At 38.3% G+C, this 18,165-nt stretch overlaps 1 protein-coding gene across 9 annotated transcripts in view; it reads right to left on the minus strand.

Moving 5' to 3' along the window:
* Positions 1 to 18,165, minus strand: part of GDPD4 (glycerophosphodiester phosphodiesterase domain containing 4) — a 147,508-nt gene that overhangs the window by 16,054 nt on the left and 113,289 nt on the right. For 5 of the 9 annotated variants that reach the window (XR_012374517.1, XR_012374515.1, XR_012374516.1 and 2 more), the window contains one exon: positions 13,181 to 13,977. The exons of the other annotated variants lie outside the window; for them this stretch is intronic. The gene's annotated coding sequence lies outside the window, so the exon portion shown is untranslated. The remainder of the gene's footprint in view (positions 1 to 13,180; positions 13,978 to 18,165) is intronic. 9 annotated transcript variants of the gene reach the window in all.

Below are 18,165 nucleotides of genomic sequence, written 5' to 3' on the forward strand. Positions count from 1 at the left end.
GAATTAACAAGATTGATAAACCCCTGGCCAGACTGATCAAAAAGAAAAGAGAAATGACCCAAATCAACAAAATCATGAATGAAAGAGGAGAGATCACAACCAACACCAAAGAAATACAAACAATTATAAGAACATATTATGAGCAACTCTATGCCAGCAAATTAGATAACCTGGAAGAAATGGGTGCATTCCTAGAGATGTATCAACTACCAAAATTGAACCAGGAAGAAATAGAAAACCTGAACAGACCTATAACCACTAAGGAAATTGAAGCAGTCAGCAAAAATCTCCCAACAAACAAAAGCCCAGGGCCAGATGGCTTCCCAGGGGAATTCTATCAAACATTTAAAGAAGAATTAATACCTATTCTCCTGAAACTGTTCCAAAAAATAGAAATGGAAGGAAAACTTCCAAACTCATTTTATGAGGCCACCATTACCTTGATCCCAAAACCAGACAAAGACCCATCAAAAAGAATTACAGACCAATATCCTTGATGAACATGGATGCAAAAATTCTCACCAAAATACTAGCCAATAGAATCCAACAGTACATTAAAAGGATTATTCACCATGACCAAGTGGGATTTATCCCTGGGCTGCAAGGTTGGTTCACCATCCGCAAATCAATCAATGTGATATAATATATTAACAAAAGAAAGAACAAGAATCATATGATCCTCTCAATAGATGCAGAAAAAGCATTTGACAAAGTACAGCATCCTTTCTTGATCAAAACTCTTCAGAGTATAGGGATAGAGGGTATATACCTCAATATCATAAAAGCCATCTATGAAAAACCCACGGTGAATATCATTCTCAATGGGGAAAGGCTGAGAGCTTTCCCCCTAAGGTCAGGAACACGGCAGGGGTGTCCACTATCACCACTGCTATTCAACATAGTATTAGAAGTCCTAGCCACAGCAATCAGACAACAAAAAGAAATCAAAGGCATCCAAATCGGCAAAGAGGAAGTCAAACTCTCACTCTCTGCAGATGATATGATACTTTATGTGGAAAACCCAAAAGACTCCACCCCAAAACTGCTAGAACTCATACAGGAATTCAGTAAAGTGGCAGGATATAAAATCAGTGCACAGAAATCAGTGGCATTCCTATACACCAACAAGACAGAAGAGAGAGAAATTAAGGATTTGATCCCATTTACAATTTCACCCAAAACCATAAGATACCTAGGAATAAATCTAACCAAAGAGGCAAAGGATCTGTACTCAGAAAACTATAAAATACTCATGAAAGAAATTGAGGAAGACACAAAGAAATGGAAAAACGTTCCATGCTCATGGACTGGAAGAACAAACATTGTGAAGATGTCAATGCTACCTAGACCAATCTACACATTCAATGCAATCCCCATCAAAATACCATCCACTTTTTTCGAAGAAATGGAACAAATAATCCTAAAATTTGTATGGAACCAGAAAAGATCCCGAATAACCAGAGGAATGTTGAAAAAGAAAAGCAAAGCTGGTGGCATCACAATTCCAGACTTCCAGCTCTATTACAAAGCTGTCATCATCAAGACAGTATGGTACTGGCACAAAAACAGACACATAGATCAATGGAACAGAATCGAGAGCCCAGAAATGGACCCTCAACTCTATGGTCAACTCATCTTTGACAAAGCAGGAAAGAATGTCCAATGGAAAAAAGACAGTCTCTTCAAGAAATGGTGTTGGGAAAATTGGACAGCCACATGCAGAAGAATGAAACTGGACCATTTCCTTACACCACACACAAAAATAGACTCCAAATGGTTGAAAGACCTAAATTTGAGACAGGAGTCCATCAAAATCCTAAAGGAGAACACAGGCAGCAACCTCTTCGACCTCAGCCACAGCAACTTCTTCCTAGAAACATCGCCAAAGGCAAGGGAAGCAAAAATGAACTATTGGGATTTCATCAAGATAAAAAGCTTTTGCACAGCAAAAGAAACAGTCAACAAAACCAAAAGACAACTGACAGAATGAGAGAAAATATTTGCAAATGACGTATCAGATAAAGGGCTACTATCTAAAATCTATAAAGAACTTATCAAACTCAACACCCAAAGAACAAATAATCCAATCAAGAAATGGGCAGAAGACCTGAACATTTTTCCAAAGAAGACATCCAAATGGCCAACAGACACATGAGAAAGTGCTCAACATCGCTCAGCATCAGAGAAATCGAAATCAAAACCTCCATGAGATACCACCTCATACCAGTCAGAATGGCTAAAATTAACAAGTCAGGAAATGACAGATGTTGGCAGGGATGTGAAGAAAGGGGAACCCTCCTACACTGTTGGTGGGAGTGCAAGCTGGTGCAGCCACTCTGGAAAACAGTATGGAGGTTCCTCAAAAAGTTGCAAATAGAGCTACCATATGATCCAGCAGTTGCACTACTGGGTATTTACCCCAAAGATACAAATGTAGGGATCCGAAGGGGTACGTGCACCCCAATGTTTATAGCAGCAATGTCCACAACAGCCAAACTGGAAAGAGCCAAGATGTCCATTGACAGATGAATGGATAAAGAAGATGTGGTGTATATACACAATGGAATATTATGCAGCCATCAAAAGGAATGAGATCTTGCCATTTGCAATGATGTGGATGGAACTGGAGGGTGTTATGCTGAGTGAAATAAGTCAATCAGAGAAAGACATGTATCATATGACCTCACTGATATGAGGAATTCTTAATCTCAGGAAACAAACTGAGGGTTGCTGGAGTGGTGGGGGGTGGGACGGATGGGGTGGCTGGGTGAGAGACATTGGGGAGGGTATGTGCTATGGTGAGTGCTGTGAATTGTGCAAGACTGTTGAATCACAGATCTGTACCTCTGAAACAAATAATGGAATATATGTTAAGAAAAAAAAAGAAGATAGCAGGAAGGGAAGAATGAAGGGGGGTAAATCGGAGGGGGAGACGAACCAGGAGAGACGATGGACTCTGAAAAACAAACTGAGGGTTCTAGAGGGGAGGGGGTGGGGGGATGGGTTAGCCTGGTGATGAGTATTAAAGAGGGCACATTCTGTGTAGAGTACTGGGTGATATGCACAAACAATGAATCATGGAACACTACATCAGGACCTAATTACGTAATGTGATTAAGATAACAATAAAAAATTTAAAGAAAAAAACAAACCAAGGTTTGCCTACAAAGTAAAAAAAAAAAAAAGACTACCCCAATGACCCAAGTGAGAGATGATGATAGGCTAAGTTCAGGCTGGTAGCAGTGGTGATGGTGAGAAATAGCTGAATATGAATATACTTTAAAATTACAGCCAACAGGGATGCCTGGGTGGCTCAGTCTGTTAAGTGTCTGCCTTCGGCTCAGGTCATGATCCCGGAGTTCTGGGATTGAGTCCCACATCGGACTTCTTGCTGAGGAGCCTGCTTCTCCCTCTTCCTACTTCCCCTGCTTATGCTCTCTATCTGACAAATAAATACAATCTTAAAAAAAAAAAGTACAGCCAACAGAATCTGCCAATTGCCTGGATGTGGGGTGTGCAAGAGAAAGGATTCAGGGATGACTTCAAGAATTGGGCCTAAGGAACAAATATAATTGTCATTGGCTGGAAAGATGCAGATAAAGCAGGTTTTGAGGATGGAAGATCAGGAGTTCATCTGTTTGGGACATGATATATTTGAGATTTCTATTAGACACCCAGTGGATATTAAAGAGGACATGAATCTAGAGATTGTAAAGGTATACTGAAACCAAGGCAGATATGATCCAGAATGATCAACAACGAGTCATTTAAAATTAAGTCACTAGGCTCCTTTTTTATGCCAGGTAGAAATATCAATTTATTTATTAGGTGAAACCAGGTTGGTCTCAGATTTCTCCATGGCATTATTCAGTGGTTGAAAATAGTGGAGCAATTCCTGTAAAATCCAAGAATGTTATCCAAGAATGTGTTACCAGGTCCAACTTTGATATCAGTTTACATGCAGTAGGTAAAATTCTTGAGTATTTAAGAACTAGGGTGTACTAGGAGCTCTTCTTGAAGAGACTATTAAAAGCAGAACTTCAGCCAAGAAGAGATAAATGGAAAAATTATGGCAAAAAGATTATCTTGAGCACTGAATTTATTTAACTGAAATACTAAGGCTAAAACAAATATAGGTATAATGTAAATATTACAAATCTTGCCAATGTAGAAATGATAGAAAGGGAAGAGAGATTTAAGTCGACTGATTCTTATCATTTCAGCTTATTTTCTGGGAGTGGTGATTCAAAGGATATCAACTAGTGCTAATAAATGAAATGACAGAGGTATATTAGCCAAATAAGAATTTCTATGGGGTAATGTTGGCTAGTTTTGCATATCCGCACAGATTCTATTAATGATCATAGAAAGCAACAAAGAGAAAAAAACACCCAGAAATACCCCTAGAAACAAAGGAATAAGCAAGTTAAGCAAAGAGGTGGAAATAAATCCTAGGAAGTAGCAGGTTGGTGCTAGAGATCCTCGTGGTGAGTAGAGACCAGAGAGAGCTTTGAAGACAAGTGAAAAATGCAGGGATGGTCTTGAGGGGGTGGCATCTGGAAAATGCCAATAAAGATTCACTAAGAAGGAAAGGTCCCATGTTGAACAGGAACCTCTCAGAGTAGGTCTGAATCTTGGCAGTAAGATCACTGGCATTGAAAGGAAAGGAGTTTCCAAGTTTAGGGGAGTGGAAGGACATCTTGGAAGACGATGCTTCTTGTGAAAGAGGGAGTCACACTGGAAGGTGGTGACATCCAGTGGAGGCAGCAGCCAGTTTCTGAAGAGAAGGAGGCACCTGACATTAGGGATGCTATCGCAACAAGATGGGGTAGAAAGATCAGGGTATATTCTTTCTTGCTTTGTTGAAAATTAGTTAACCATGTGGTTGTAGGTCCATTTCTGGGTTTTCTATTCCATTCCATTGGCCTCTGTGTCTATTTTTATGCCAGTACCATACTGTCTTTGATCACTACAGCTTTGTAATATAACTTGTAGTCCAGAATTGTGATGCCTCCAGCTTCAGTTTTCTTTTTCAGGATTGCTTTGGCTATTTGGTGTCTTTTGTGGTTCCATAAGAATTTTAGGATTGTTTGTTCTAGCTCTGTGAGAAATGCTGTTGATATTTTGATAGGGATTGCACTGAATGTGTAGATTGCTTTGGGTAGTATAGATATTTTAACAATGTTCTTTCAATTCATAAGCATTTAATGTTTTTCCATTTCTTTGTGTCTCTTCAATTTCTTTGTAAGTGTTCTATATGTTTTCAAAGTACAGATGTTTTACCTCTTTGGTTAGGTTTTTCCTAGGTATCTTATGAGTTTTGGTGCAATTGTAAATGGGACCGATTCCTTGATTTTTCTTTCTGCTGCTTCGTTACTGGTATATAGAAATGCAACAGATTTCTGCACATCGATTTTGTATCCTCTGACTTTACTGAATTTGTCTATCAGTTCTAGCAATTTTTTGATGGAGTCCTTCAGGTTTTCTACACAGAGTATCATGTCATCTACAAATAGTGAAAGTTTGACTTCTTCCTTGCCGATTTGGATGCCTTCTTTTGTTGTCTGATTGCTGGGGCTAAGACTTCCTATGCTATATTAAATAACAATGGTGACAGTGGGCATACCTGTCTTGTTCCTGACCATAGAGGAACAGCTCTCAGATAGTCTCTTCAACAAATGGTGTTGGGAAAACTGGACAGCAATATGCAGAAGAATAAAACTGGACCACTCTCTTATACCATAAACAAAAATAAACTCAAAATGGATGAAAGACCTAAATGTGAGACAGGAATCCATCAAAATCCTAGAGAGGAACACAGGCAGCAACCTCTTTGACTTCAGCCATAGCAACTTCTTACTAGATATGTCTCCAGGGGCAAGGGAAACAAAAGCAAAAATGAACTATTGGGACTTCACCAGGATAAAAAGCTTTTGCACAGCTAAGGAAACAAAACTAAAAGATCCCAATGGCACTCTTTACATCTTAAAATTCATATAAATCTCAAGAGACCCTGGAAATCCAGAGCAATCTTGAAAAAGAAGAATAAAGTTGGAGGACTCATACACCTCCTGATTTCAAAACTATTCTAGGAGCACCTGGGTGGCTCAGTTGTTAAGCGTCTGCCTTTGGCTCAGGTCATGATCCCAGGGTCCTGGGATCAAGCCCCTCATCGGGCTCCGTGCTCAGCGGGAAGCCTGCTTCTCCCTCTCCCACTCCCCCTGCTTGTGTCCCTCTCTCGCTGTCTCTCTCTCTGTCAAATAAATAAATAAAATCTTTTAAAAAACTATTCTAAAGCTACAGTAATCAAAACAGTGTGGTACTAGCATAAAGACAAACCTATAGACCAATGAAATAGGATAGAGAACCCAGTAATAAATGAGTTATGTATGGCTAATTTTCAGGCAAGGATGACAAGACTATTCAATGGGAAAAGGACAATCTTTTCAAAAAATAGAGCTAGGAAAATGATATTCACACGCAAAAGAATGAAGAAGGACACTTACCTTGCACCATATATAAAAATGAACTAGAAATGGATCAAAGACCTAAAGGTATGAAATAGAACCATAAAACTCTTTGAAGGAAACAGGGATAAATCTGCATGACACTGGGTTTAGCAATGTTTTCTTGGCTATAACACCAAAGATAGAGGGAACAAAAGAAAAAATAGACAAATTGGACTTAATGAAAATTAACTTTTGTGCATCAAATGACACTAATCAAGAATAAAAAAGGCAAACCACAGAATGGGAGAAAGTATTTTTAAATCATATACCTGATAAGAGATTAATATCGAGAATATATAAAGAACTAAAACTGAACAACAACAAAACGAACAACCAGATTTTAAAATAGCCTAAGGCCCATCATTAAAGAGGGCACGTGATAGGATGAGCACTGGGTGATATATTTAATTAATGAATTATTGAACATTATATCAAAAACTAATGATGTACTATATCTTGGCTAACTGAATTTAAATTTAAAAAAATAGCAAAAAATAAAATAGCCTACAGACTTAAACAGACATTTTGCCAAAGAAGATATATACAAATTGCCAATAATCACATGAAAAGCAGGGCACCTGGGTGGCTCAGTTGGTTGAGCATCTGACTCTTGATTTCAGCTCAGGTGATGATCTCAGGGTTGTGAGATTGAGCCTCGTGCTGGGTGCAGAGCCTGTTTAAGATTCTCTCTCTGCCCACCCCCCCATATGTGCATGCACTCTCTCTCTCAAAAAAAAAAGTACATGAAAAGATATTCATCATCACTACTTATTAGGGAAATGCAAATGAAAGCCACAATGTGATACAACCTCACACCTACTAGGATGGCTATTACAAAAAAGATAGAAAATAAGAGAATTTGGGGAGAATGTGGGGGAAATTAGAACCTTTTTACAGGGCTGTGGGAATGAAATGTGCAGCCACTGTGAAAAGTGGTATGGCAGTTCCTCAAAAATTAAAAATAGAATTACTGTATTATCCAACAATTCCACTTCTGGGTATATACTTCAAAAAAGTAAAAGCAGGGACATTAATAGATATTTGTGTGCCCATGTTTATAGCAGTATGATTCACAATAGCCAAAAGGTGGAAACAACCTAAATGTCCATGGATTGATAAATAAACAAAACATGGTCTACAAACATAATGGAGTATTACTCAGTCTTTAAAAGGAAGGAAATTCTGATACATGTTACCACATGGATGAGCCTAGAATGGATGAACCTTGAAGTCATTATGCTAAGCAAAATAAGTCAGTCACAATAGGACAAATACTGTATGATTCCACTCATATCAGGTACTTAGAATAATCAAATCACAGAAACAAAAAATAGATTGGTGGTTGCCAGAGACTGGAGGGAGAAATGACGAGTTATTGTTTAACAGGTACAGAGTTTCTAGGGTTTACTTCCAGCCTTACTGGGGCATAATTGACAAATAAAAACTGTATATTTTTAAGCTATACCACTTGATGTTTTGATATACCTATATATTGTGAAATAATCACCACAATCAAACTAACCTCATATAATTATCATTTTCTTTTTTTGTTTCTTTTTGTGGTAAGAACACATAAGACTTATCCTCATAGCATATTTCAAAGATAAAATACAGTATTGGTAACATAGTTATATTGCTATATATTAGATCTCCAGAAATTATTCATCTTATATAACTGAAACTCTGTACCTTTTGCTCAACATCTCCCCATTTCTTTCTCACCCTAGCAACCACCATTCTATTCTCTGCTTCCAGGAGTTTGACTATTTTAGATCCCACATGTAAGTGAGATTAGGGAATTTAGGGAATTTTGTCTTTCTATGTCTGCCTTATTTAACTTAGCATAATGTCCACCAATTTCATCCATGGTGTTGCAAATGGCAGGATTTCCTTCTTTTTTATGGCTGAATAATATTCCACGCCAGAAACTAGCCAACCTACTTCTACACACTGGGTAAACAAGAAAAACCCACACTGAAACAAGGAGGAGAGACTGAGACACAATCTTGCCATAAACTTTACCCCAGCATGGCAATGCACAACCAGAAGGAAACTCCCTTCTGGTGTCTCTCTGAGTAGCAGAGTTTGGACCCTGCATCTGGTGCCCCAACTTTTAAGACTTCTATCTGAAAGATGAGTCCCCAAAACATCTAGCTTTGAAAGTGAATGGGGCTGTATCTATCAAATCAACAAGGCTATAGCAAACTGAGAGACCATTCTTCAAGGACTCATGTGGATTCACCATGGTGAATACCCAGGACCCAGTGCAAAGGCAGAAGAGTAAAACATGCCCAGTCTTTCCTTGAAAGAGGCTTACAGGTTTATCTTAATAGGTGCAGCTAGAGGAGCAGGCTTCAAACTTAACATACATCTAGGGGCCAGTTGTAATACTCTCCAGAGAGCCCAATGGCTGGTGGGTGCCATTTTTATGTTCTCCCTCTGCCTTGCTCCAGGTCAACAGTATTTCCTAGAAGGGATTCTGAGCACATGTTTGCTGCCCTGATTTTTGTAGCTGCTGTCCAGGGCATGCCTGTTGATCGCCTGGCTCTGGTGGCAAATGGGGCCTAACTTCACGGGTCTCACAGGACTATATCAGAGAAACAATTTGTAACTGGCTATTCCCCTAAAGCATAGCACAGAGTCAGCAGACAGAAACATCCAGTCTTTCTGTGAAAGAGGCCTATTTGCTTATCTACAAAGCTACAGCCTGAAAGGCAGGCTTTTAATTTAACCTACATCTAGAGGCCAACGGCAATCCTCTCCAGAGACCAGTAAAGGCCAGTGGGAACCATCTTCATGCTCTCTCTCTGCCTTAACCCAGGTTGCTGTTGTCTCCAAGAAAGGAGTTTGTACACACATCTGGCAACCTGGCTTTTGTGGCTGCCACCTGGAAGACACATCCGTTGATAGCCTGGCTCTGGTAACTAACAGGTTAGTGTTCACAGGTTCAACAAAATAGTAGTGAACAAATAAATAGTTTATAAGTGGTTATACCTTCAGGGCTCAGTGCAAAGGAAGCAGACAGAAACACCCATTTCCCAGTCTTACCTTGAAAGAGGTAGATTTGCATACTTTAAAAGCTGCTGAGGATCTGACTTCTTATTAGCCTGTACCTAGGTGCTGAGATCCCTCTCTCTTTTGGACACTGATAGGTCTTGGCAGACCCTCACCTACTGGAGCCACTAAGAGCAAACAATCCTGCTTAAACAATCACAAAGGTTTGAGAGATAACAAGAGCTAGGGCAGGGTTGAATAATAAGGTTCAGCTCCTACACCAGACCACTCTTTCAAGACTCAGAGAGGTGGTTGTTTTACCTAAGGCATGGAAACCAACACAGAGCATCAAGGAAAATGAAGAAATAGAGGAATATGTTCCAAATGCAAGAAAAAGATAAAACCTCAGAAAAAGACCTTAATGAAAAGGAGATAACTGATTTACCTAATGAAGAGTTGAAGATAATGGTAATAAAGATGCTCACCAAGGTCAGGAAAACAATGAGTGAACAAAGTAAGAATTTCAACAGAGACAGGAAGTATAAGAAAGTAACAAATAAAAATTATAGACCTGAATAATATAATAAATGAGCCAGAAAAATTGAATATAGGGGTTCAACAGCAGACTAGATAACACTAAAAAAGACAAGCAAACTTGAAGACAGGGCAGTGGAATTCATCCAATCTGAAGAGTAAAAAGAATAAAAAATAGTGAAGATTACTTAAGGAACTTAGTGGGCCACATTAAGTGGCCCAATATGCACTTTATAGGGGTTCCAGAAAAAGAAAAGAGAGGGAGAGGGGTAGAAAACTTATTTGGAGAAATACTGGTTGAAATGAAGCAGACATCCAGATCCAGGAAACCTAGACAGTTCCAAAGAAGATGAATCTAAAGAGACCCACACCAAGACATATTATCAAAAGTTAAAGACAAGGAGAAGGGGCACCTGGGTGGCTCAGTTGGTTAAGTGTCTGCTTTCAGCTCAGGTCATGATCCCAGGGTCCTGGGATCAAGCCCCACATCAGGCTCCCTGCTCAGTGAGAAGCCTGCTTCTCCCTCTCCCTCTGCCTGCTGCTCCCCCTGCTTGTGTGCTTGCGTGCTTTCTCAAAAAAATAAAATCTTTAAAAAATCTTAAAAGCAGCAAGAGGAAAACAACTTGTTACATACAAGGGAATCCCCATTAGACTGTAAGCAGAGTTTTCAGCAGAAACTTTGCAGGCCAGAAGAAAGTGGCACAATGTATTCAAAGTACTAAAAGAAAAGATAAGTATTATGAATATTCTATCCAGCAAAGTTATCCTTTAGAATTGAGGTAAAGGGTTTTCCAGATGAGCAACACCTTAAAGAGTTTAGCATCACTAGCCTGGCCTTACAATAAATATTAATGGGACTTCTTTAAGCTGATATGAAAGGGTGGTAATTGTTATTTCCTATAATAATAGGAAACTATAAGAAAATACCATTCTCATTGGTAAAGGTAAATATACAGTTAAATTCAGAATAATCTAATGTAATGGTAGTGTGTTATCACTAACGGATCTAGTATAAAGGCTAAAAGACAAAAGCAATAAAAATAAGTATAACTACAATAATTTTTAATGGATACACAAGATAAAAAGATGTAAACTGTGATACTGAAAACACAAAATGTGGTGGTGGGAGAGTAAAAATGTAGAGCCTTAGAATGTGTTCACACTAAAGTTATCAACTTAAAGTAGACTATTATGTTTTATATAAACTTTCTCGTAAACACAAAGCAAAGTCCTATAGAATATACACAAAAATGAAGAGAAAAGAGTCCAAGTATGCCACTACAGAAAATCTTCAAATCACAAAGGGAGAGAGCAAGAGAAAAAGGAACAGAAGAATTACAAAAATGCCAGAAAACAATTAACAAAATGGCACTAAGCCCATACCTATAAATAATTACTTTAAATGTAAATGGACTAAGTTCTCCAATCAAAGGAGAGTGGCTGAATGGATAAAAACAAGACCCCACTATATGCTGCCTACGACTCACTTCAACTTTAAGGATACACAGACTGAAAGTGAAGGGATTGAAAAAGATATTGCATGCATATGGAAACCAAAAGAAAGCTGAAAGAAAAAAAATTCCATTATGTGTATGTGTGTGTGTGTGTGTATGTGTATGTATACAAAGACACACACACAGAGACACACACATACACACACTTTATCCATTTATCCATCAACAGACATTTAGGTTGTTTCCATATCTTGGCAATTGTGACTAGTGCTGCAATAAAAATGGGAGTACAGATATCTTTTCATGGTACTGATTCCATTTCCTTTGGATGTATACCCAAATAGTGGTATTGCTGGATCATATGGTAGTTCTATTATTTTTTTGAGGCACCTCTCTACAGTTTTCCATAATGGCTGTAACAATTTACATTCCCATCAACAGTGGACAAGAGTTTAGTTTTCTTTCCATCCTCACTAACATATGTTATCTTTTGTCTTTTTGGTAATAGACATTATAACAGGTGTAGGGTGATTTCTCTTTGTGATTTTGATTTGAATTTCCCTGATAATTAGTGATGTTTTCATGTATCTGTTGGCCATTTGCTTGTTTTCTTTTGAGAAATGTCTATTCAGGTCCTGTTCCCACTTTTTACTCAGGTATGTTTGTTTGTACATATGTATGTATGTATTTGCTGTTGAATTGTAGGAGTTCCTTACATATTTTGGATATTAACCCTTTATTAGATATACGGTTGCAACTATTTTCTCCCATTTTGAAAGTTGCCCTTTCATTCTGTTGTTTCCTTTGCTGTGCAGAAGCTTTTTATTTTTACTTTTTAAAAAAGGTTTATTTATGAGAAAGGGAGGAGGGACAAAGGGAGAGGAGAGAGAGAATTTCAAGCAGACTCCCCACTGAGCATGGACCTGGGTGTGGGGCTCAATCCCATGACCTTGAGATCATGACCTGAGCTGAAATCAAGAGTCAGATGCTTAACTGACTGAGCCACCCAGGCATCCCTTTACCACTATTTTTTAAAAGCACAAATCAAGAATTTAAGATTGGTATTAAAGTTATATTGGACTAATGTGTAGCATGACTGGTGATAATTTTTCCACTGTGACCTTGAAGAATTATTTAAATATTTACATTTATAAATAGTTATATTTACTTATTTATTATACTTCTGTTTATCTTGATTCATCCACTAGATTGACTTTTATTTGAGGGAAGTGGCAACATCCTAATCTTAGTGTCAGTCAAGAGGATAAAGTTCTAGAGCTTATGCCTGCTTTGGTTAATAAAGTATTTAAAAATATTCCACTTTTATCTCACTGCATTGCTTCTTTCACTTGGTAGATCCCAGGCCTTCCTTCTTTGGATCCTCCAGATTGACAGGTCTCCAGATACTTGTTGTGGCTCTGATTTTTGCTCAAGGTCTAGGGCCACTGGGTGGGCATGGGATTATGCCCATCATCCCGTTGGGGAATCAGCCACCAACAAGCTATTAGGAAGCATCTCACTGCACACTAGATCACAGAATGTGCATGTAAGATGATCTTTCCTCCAACTCATGCCCATGCCTATGCCACTTCTTACTCTCTGACTTAGGATGACATCACTTTTGCACTCATCCCCTAGTCTCTGTCAGCCTGACTAATCACAGAGGGATCCAAATAATACATCATTTACCTTCTAGGTTCCTGAGAGGTTGCCTTTATTTCCATGCTGATGTGCACAAAGCCATTCCTTTACCAGGGAGTACTATGAAGGGTGAGGATGAGAAACCCTGTAACATCAGAGAACAACCAGCTCCAGCTCCCAAGCCACAACTCCCTTGCCCATCCTCCTTGACATGCATTCTTTATGGAAAGTGCTAGATGAGAGTGGTCCTCCTGAGAGCCTCAACAGCCTTTCTGCCTCCTTTCTTGACAAGTCCCTACTATCACCACTCTTAGGCACAGAAATGAAAAGGAAGAGGAAGGCAAGATGTAGCTAATTCTTCTTTGAAAGCAGCTCAGAGGAGAATATGCTGGATGTGATAGAAAACATGATAAGAGAGGATTCTTGGGAGGATTTACTATTGGGGGTATTTTCAGGTTCTGTTTCAGATTGAGAGATCTCTACGGAAGAAACTGTTGGTTTATTCATCTTCAGGGAAGGCAATGCAGTTTGGAAGGTATCCTCTCTGGCAGCATCCCACATGGTTTCAAATGACTTCTTGGTGGATGCCAGTTGTCTAACAGCATCCTCATGAGGCATCAGTGGTTTGATGGCTTCCTTGACTTGCTCTGGTTCACTGGCTTTCTTCTTGGGTACTACTAAAAAATGGCGAGAGTGCGGATGTTTCTTTGTGCTCTTGGTTAAAGCTGGGTAGAGGGCTGCTAGAGTCCAAGGACTTTCCATAACTCGGAAAGGAGGCTTTATGGATAAATTTGAAGATTCTTGACTCCCAAGTTCTCTCTTTTGGAGGCTAATACTCTGAGAATCTGTGGGATAGAAACAACAAAAACAGATTCCTCAAATGTCACTTCTCCAATCTTTGCCGGTCATGTGGTGAAATTTTATCATCTTTAAAATGTTAGTCCCTCATGTACCATCTCATGTTCTTTCCCCCCTTAGTTTTCCCTACCCCAAACTTTGTGCAGCTTTTATTATGGTCTTCCAATTCAGCATGGCGCTGGAGTTTAAGAGTCTATTATGTGAGATTTTAGGTCACATGGAAGCCCTCAGAAGGCAAGAAATGACATCTGCTTAAAGTTCATGCATTACACAACCATTGTATCCAAATCAATTTGAACAGACAAATGAATACATCCTCAATTAGAATGGGAGCTTTTTAAGGGCAGAGACTTTGTCTTGCTTGCCACTATATACACAGTGCTCAGAAATGTTTGTCACATAATAAGTGCTCAAAAAATAAATTTAATCTGATAAAAAAATAAATGGAGATTACTTCTAGTAATGGAGCTAGGAAACAGAATCTTACCAAAGACAAATTAAAGACTGGATAATAATTAAAACTAAGAAAACATCTTAAAATCATCTAAGATTTTACAATATGGTGACGAACTGTGGGGCCAAAATCTAGAAGACAGAATCCAAAGTAAGCCCAGAACTCAGTTGTTTTTCTCCTGAGTATAATGTCAATCTTGAAGAAATGGCTGCTTACATGAACTTCTTTTCTGTCAACTTCACAGGAAGAAGGGGGTTTTAACCACATTTTAATTTATAGGTCAATTTCATGGCAACTAATATCTATATTAGGTTTTCTAATTCATAAATGTGACATAGTGGTCCATTTATTTGTGCCTTCTCTCAGTAAACTTTTGTAGCTTTCAGTGACCAACCATATCTTCCTTGTGAGAGCTTGCAACATTTTCCTTAAATTTATTCCTATTTTGTTTTTATGGTGTTGTAAATGATGCTATTTAAAATTTTCTTTTTAAGTTTCCAATTAGTCATTGCTAATACATAGACATAAAATTGATTTTTCTGTATATTGACCTTGTGTCCTGAGACACTGTTTAACTCACTTATCAGTAGGTATGTTTGTTGATTCCTTAAAAATTTTTTTTAAATTTTAATTTCAGTGTAGTTAACATATAGTGTTATATACATTTCAGGTATATAATATGGTGATTCAGTAATTCCATCTACTACTCAATGCTCATCAAGATAAATGTACTCTTAATCCCCTTCATCTATTTTACCCACCTCCCTACCTACCTCCTCTCTGGTAACCATCTGCTTGTTCTCTATAGTTAAAGAGTCTGTTTTCTGGTTTGTCTCTTTCTTTCCCCTTTGTTCATTTGTTTTGTTTCTTAAATTCCATATATGAGTGAGATCATATGGTACTTGTCTTTGACTGACTTATCTCACTTAGCATTATACTCTCTAGATTTATCCACATTGTTGCAAATGGCAAAATTTCATTTTTATGGCTGAGTAATATTCTACTGTGTGTGTATGTCTGTGTGTGTATATCTTTATCCATTCATCTACAGATGGACACCTGGGTTGCTTCCATAATTTGGCTATTGTAAACAATGCTGCAATAAACATACGGGTACAGGTATTCCTTAAAATGAGTGGAGTTTTTTTATGCTTTGGGTGAATACCCAGTAGGTCAATTACTGGATCATAGGATGGTTCTATTTTTACTTTGTTTGAGGGACTTCCACACTGTTTTCCACAGTGGCCGCAACAGTTTGCATTCCCATCAATAGTGTTTGAGGGTTCTTCTTTCTCCACATCCTTGCCAACACTTGCTGTTTCTTGTGTTTTTGATTTTAGCCATTCTGACTGGTGTGAGGTGATATCTCATTGTGGTTTTGATTTGCATTTCCCTGATGATAAGCGATGTCGAACATCTTTTCATGTGTCTGTTGGCCAACTGTGTGTCTTCTTTGGATAAATGTCTGTTCGTGTCTTCTCCCAGTTTTTAAATTGGGTTGTTTATTTTGGGGGTATTGAGTTGTATAAGTTCTTTATATATTTTGGATACTAACCCTTTATCAGTTATGTCATTTGCAAATATCATCTCCTGTCAGTTGCCTTTTAGTTTTGTTGACTATTTCCTTTGCAGTGCAGTAGCTTTTCATTTTGGCTTTTGTTTCCCTTGCCTCAGCAGATATATCTAGAAAGATGTTGCTACAACTGGTGTTGAAGAAATGACTGCCTGTGCCCTCTTTTAGGATTTTTATGGTTTCAGGTCTCACATTTAGGTCCTTAACCCATTTTGACTTCATTTTTGTGTATGGTGTAAGAACGTGGTCCACTTTCATTCTTTTGCATGTGGCTGTCCAGTTTTCCCAGCACCATTTGTTGAAGACATTATCTTTTTCTCATTGCATATTCTTTTCTACTTTGTCAAAGATCAACTGACCATACAGTTGTGGGTATATTTCTGGGCTTTCTTTTCTGTTCTGTTGATCTATGTGGCTATTTTTGTGCTAGTACCATACTGTTTTGATTACTACAGCTTTGTAATATAACTTTAAGACCAGAATCACGATGCCTCTTGCTTTGCTTTTCAAGATTACTTTGGCTATTCGGAATCTTTTGTGGTTCCATACAAATTCTAGAATTGTTTGTTCTAGTTCTGTGAATAAATGCTGTTGGTATTTTGATGAGAAGTGCATTAAGTGTGTAGATTGCTTTGGGTAGTATAGACATTTAAACAATATTTTTTCTTCCAATCCATGAGCATGGAATATTTTTCCATTTCTTTGTGTCATCTTCAATTTCTTTCATCAGTGTTATATAGTTTCAGAGTACATGTCTTTCATCTCTTTGGTTAGGGTTATTTCTAGGTATCCTATTATTTTTGGTGCAATTGTAAATGGGATTGTTTTCATCATTTCTCTTTCTGCTTCATTATTAGTGTATAGAAATGCAACATATTACTGTACCTTGATTTTGTATCCTGTGACTTTGCTGAATTTGTTTATCAGTTCTAACAGTTTTGGGGTGGAATCTTTCAGCTTTTCTATTTATAGTACCATGTCATCTGAAAATAGTTAAAGTTTTACTTCTGCCTTACTGATTTAGATGACTTTTATTTCTTTTTGCTGTCTACTGCTGTGGCTAGGACTTCCAATACTATGTGAGAGTGGACATCCCTGTTTTGTTCCTGACCTTAGAGGGAAAACTTTGTTTTTCCTCATTAAGGATGATGTTAGCTGTGGGTTTTCCATATATGGTCTTTATTATGCTGAGGTATGTTCCCTCCAAAACTACTTTGTTGAGGGTTTTTTTTTTTTTTTATATCATGAATGGATGTTTTCTTTTGCTTTTTCTGCATCTCTTGAAATGATCACATGGTTCTTATCCTCTTAGTGATGCAATGTATCACACTGATTGATTTGTGAATTTTGAACCACCCTTGCAGCCCAGAAATAAATCCCACTTGATCGTGGTGAATGATTTTTAAAAAAAAAAATTTATTGTTGGGGTGCCTGTGTGGCTCAGTCAGTTAAGCATCTGCCTTCGGCTCAGGTCATGATCCCAGGGTCCTGGGATCGAGTCCCGCATCAGGCTCCCTGCTCAGTGGGGAGTCTGCTTCTCCTTCTGCCCCTCCCCTACTCCCTGCTTGTACTCACTCTCTCTCACAAAAATAAATATCTTTAAAAAATTTAAAAATGTATTGTTGTATTCAGTTTGCTGGTATTTTGTTGAGTATTTTTGCATCTATGTTCATCAGGGATACTGAACAAAGTTTTATTTTTTAGTGGTGTCTGGATCTGGTTTGGGTATCAGGGTCATGCTGGACTCATAGAATGAATTTAGCAGTTTTCCTTTTATCTTCTATTTTTTGGAATAGTTTGAGAAGACTAGGTATTAAGTCTTCTTTAAATGTTTGGTACAGGGGTGCCTGGGTGGCTCAGTTGGTTAGTGTCTGCCTTTGGCTCAGGTCATGATCCCAGGGTTCTGGGATTGAGCCCCATGTTAGGCTCCCTGCAGCAGGGAGCCTGCTTCTCCCTCTCCTCCCCACCCATGCTCTCTGTTGCTATCTCTATCGCTCCCTCAAATAAATAAAATCTTTTTAAAAATGTGTGGTAGAGACTGTCTTTTTTCCATTGCATATTTTTTCCTGCTTTGTCAAAGATTATTTGGCCACAGAGCTGAGGGTCCATATCTGGGCTCTCTATTCTGTTCCATTGGTGTATATGTCT

Source organism: Callorhinus ursinus, unplaced genomic scaffold (genome assembly GCF_003265705.2).
Source record: "Callorhinus ursinus isolate GAN/ISIS: 27379988/994484 unplaced genomic scaffold, GSC_fseal_2.0 scaffold35, whole genome shotgun sequence".
Lineage (NCBI taxonomy): Eukaryota > Metazoa > Chordata > Mammalia > Carnivora > Otariidae > Callorhinus > Callorhinus ursinus.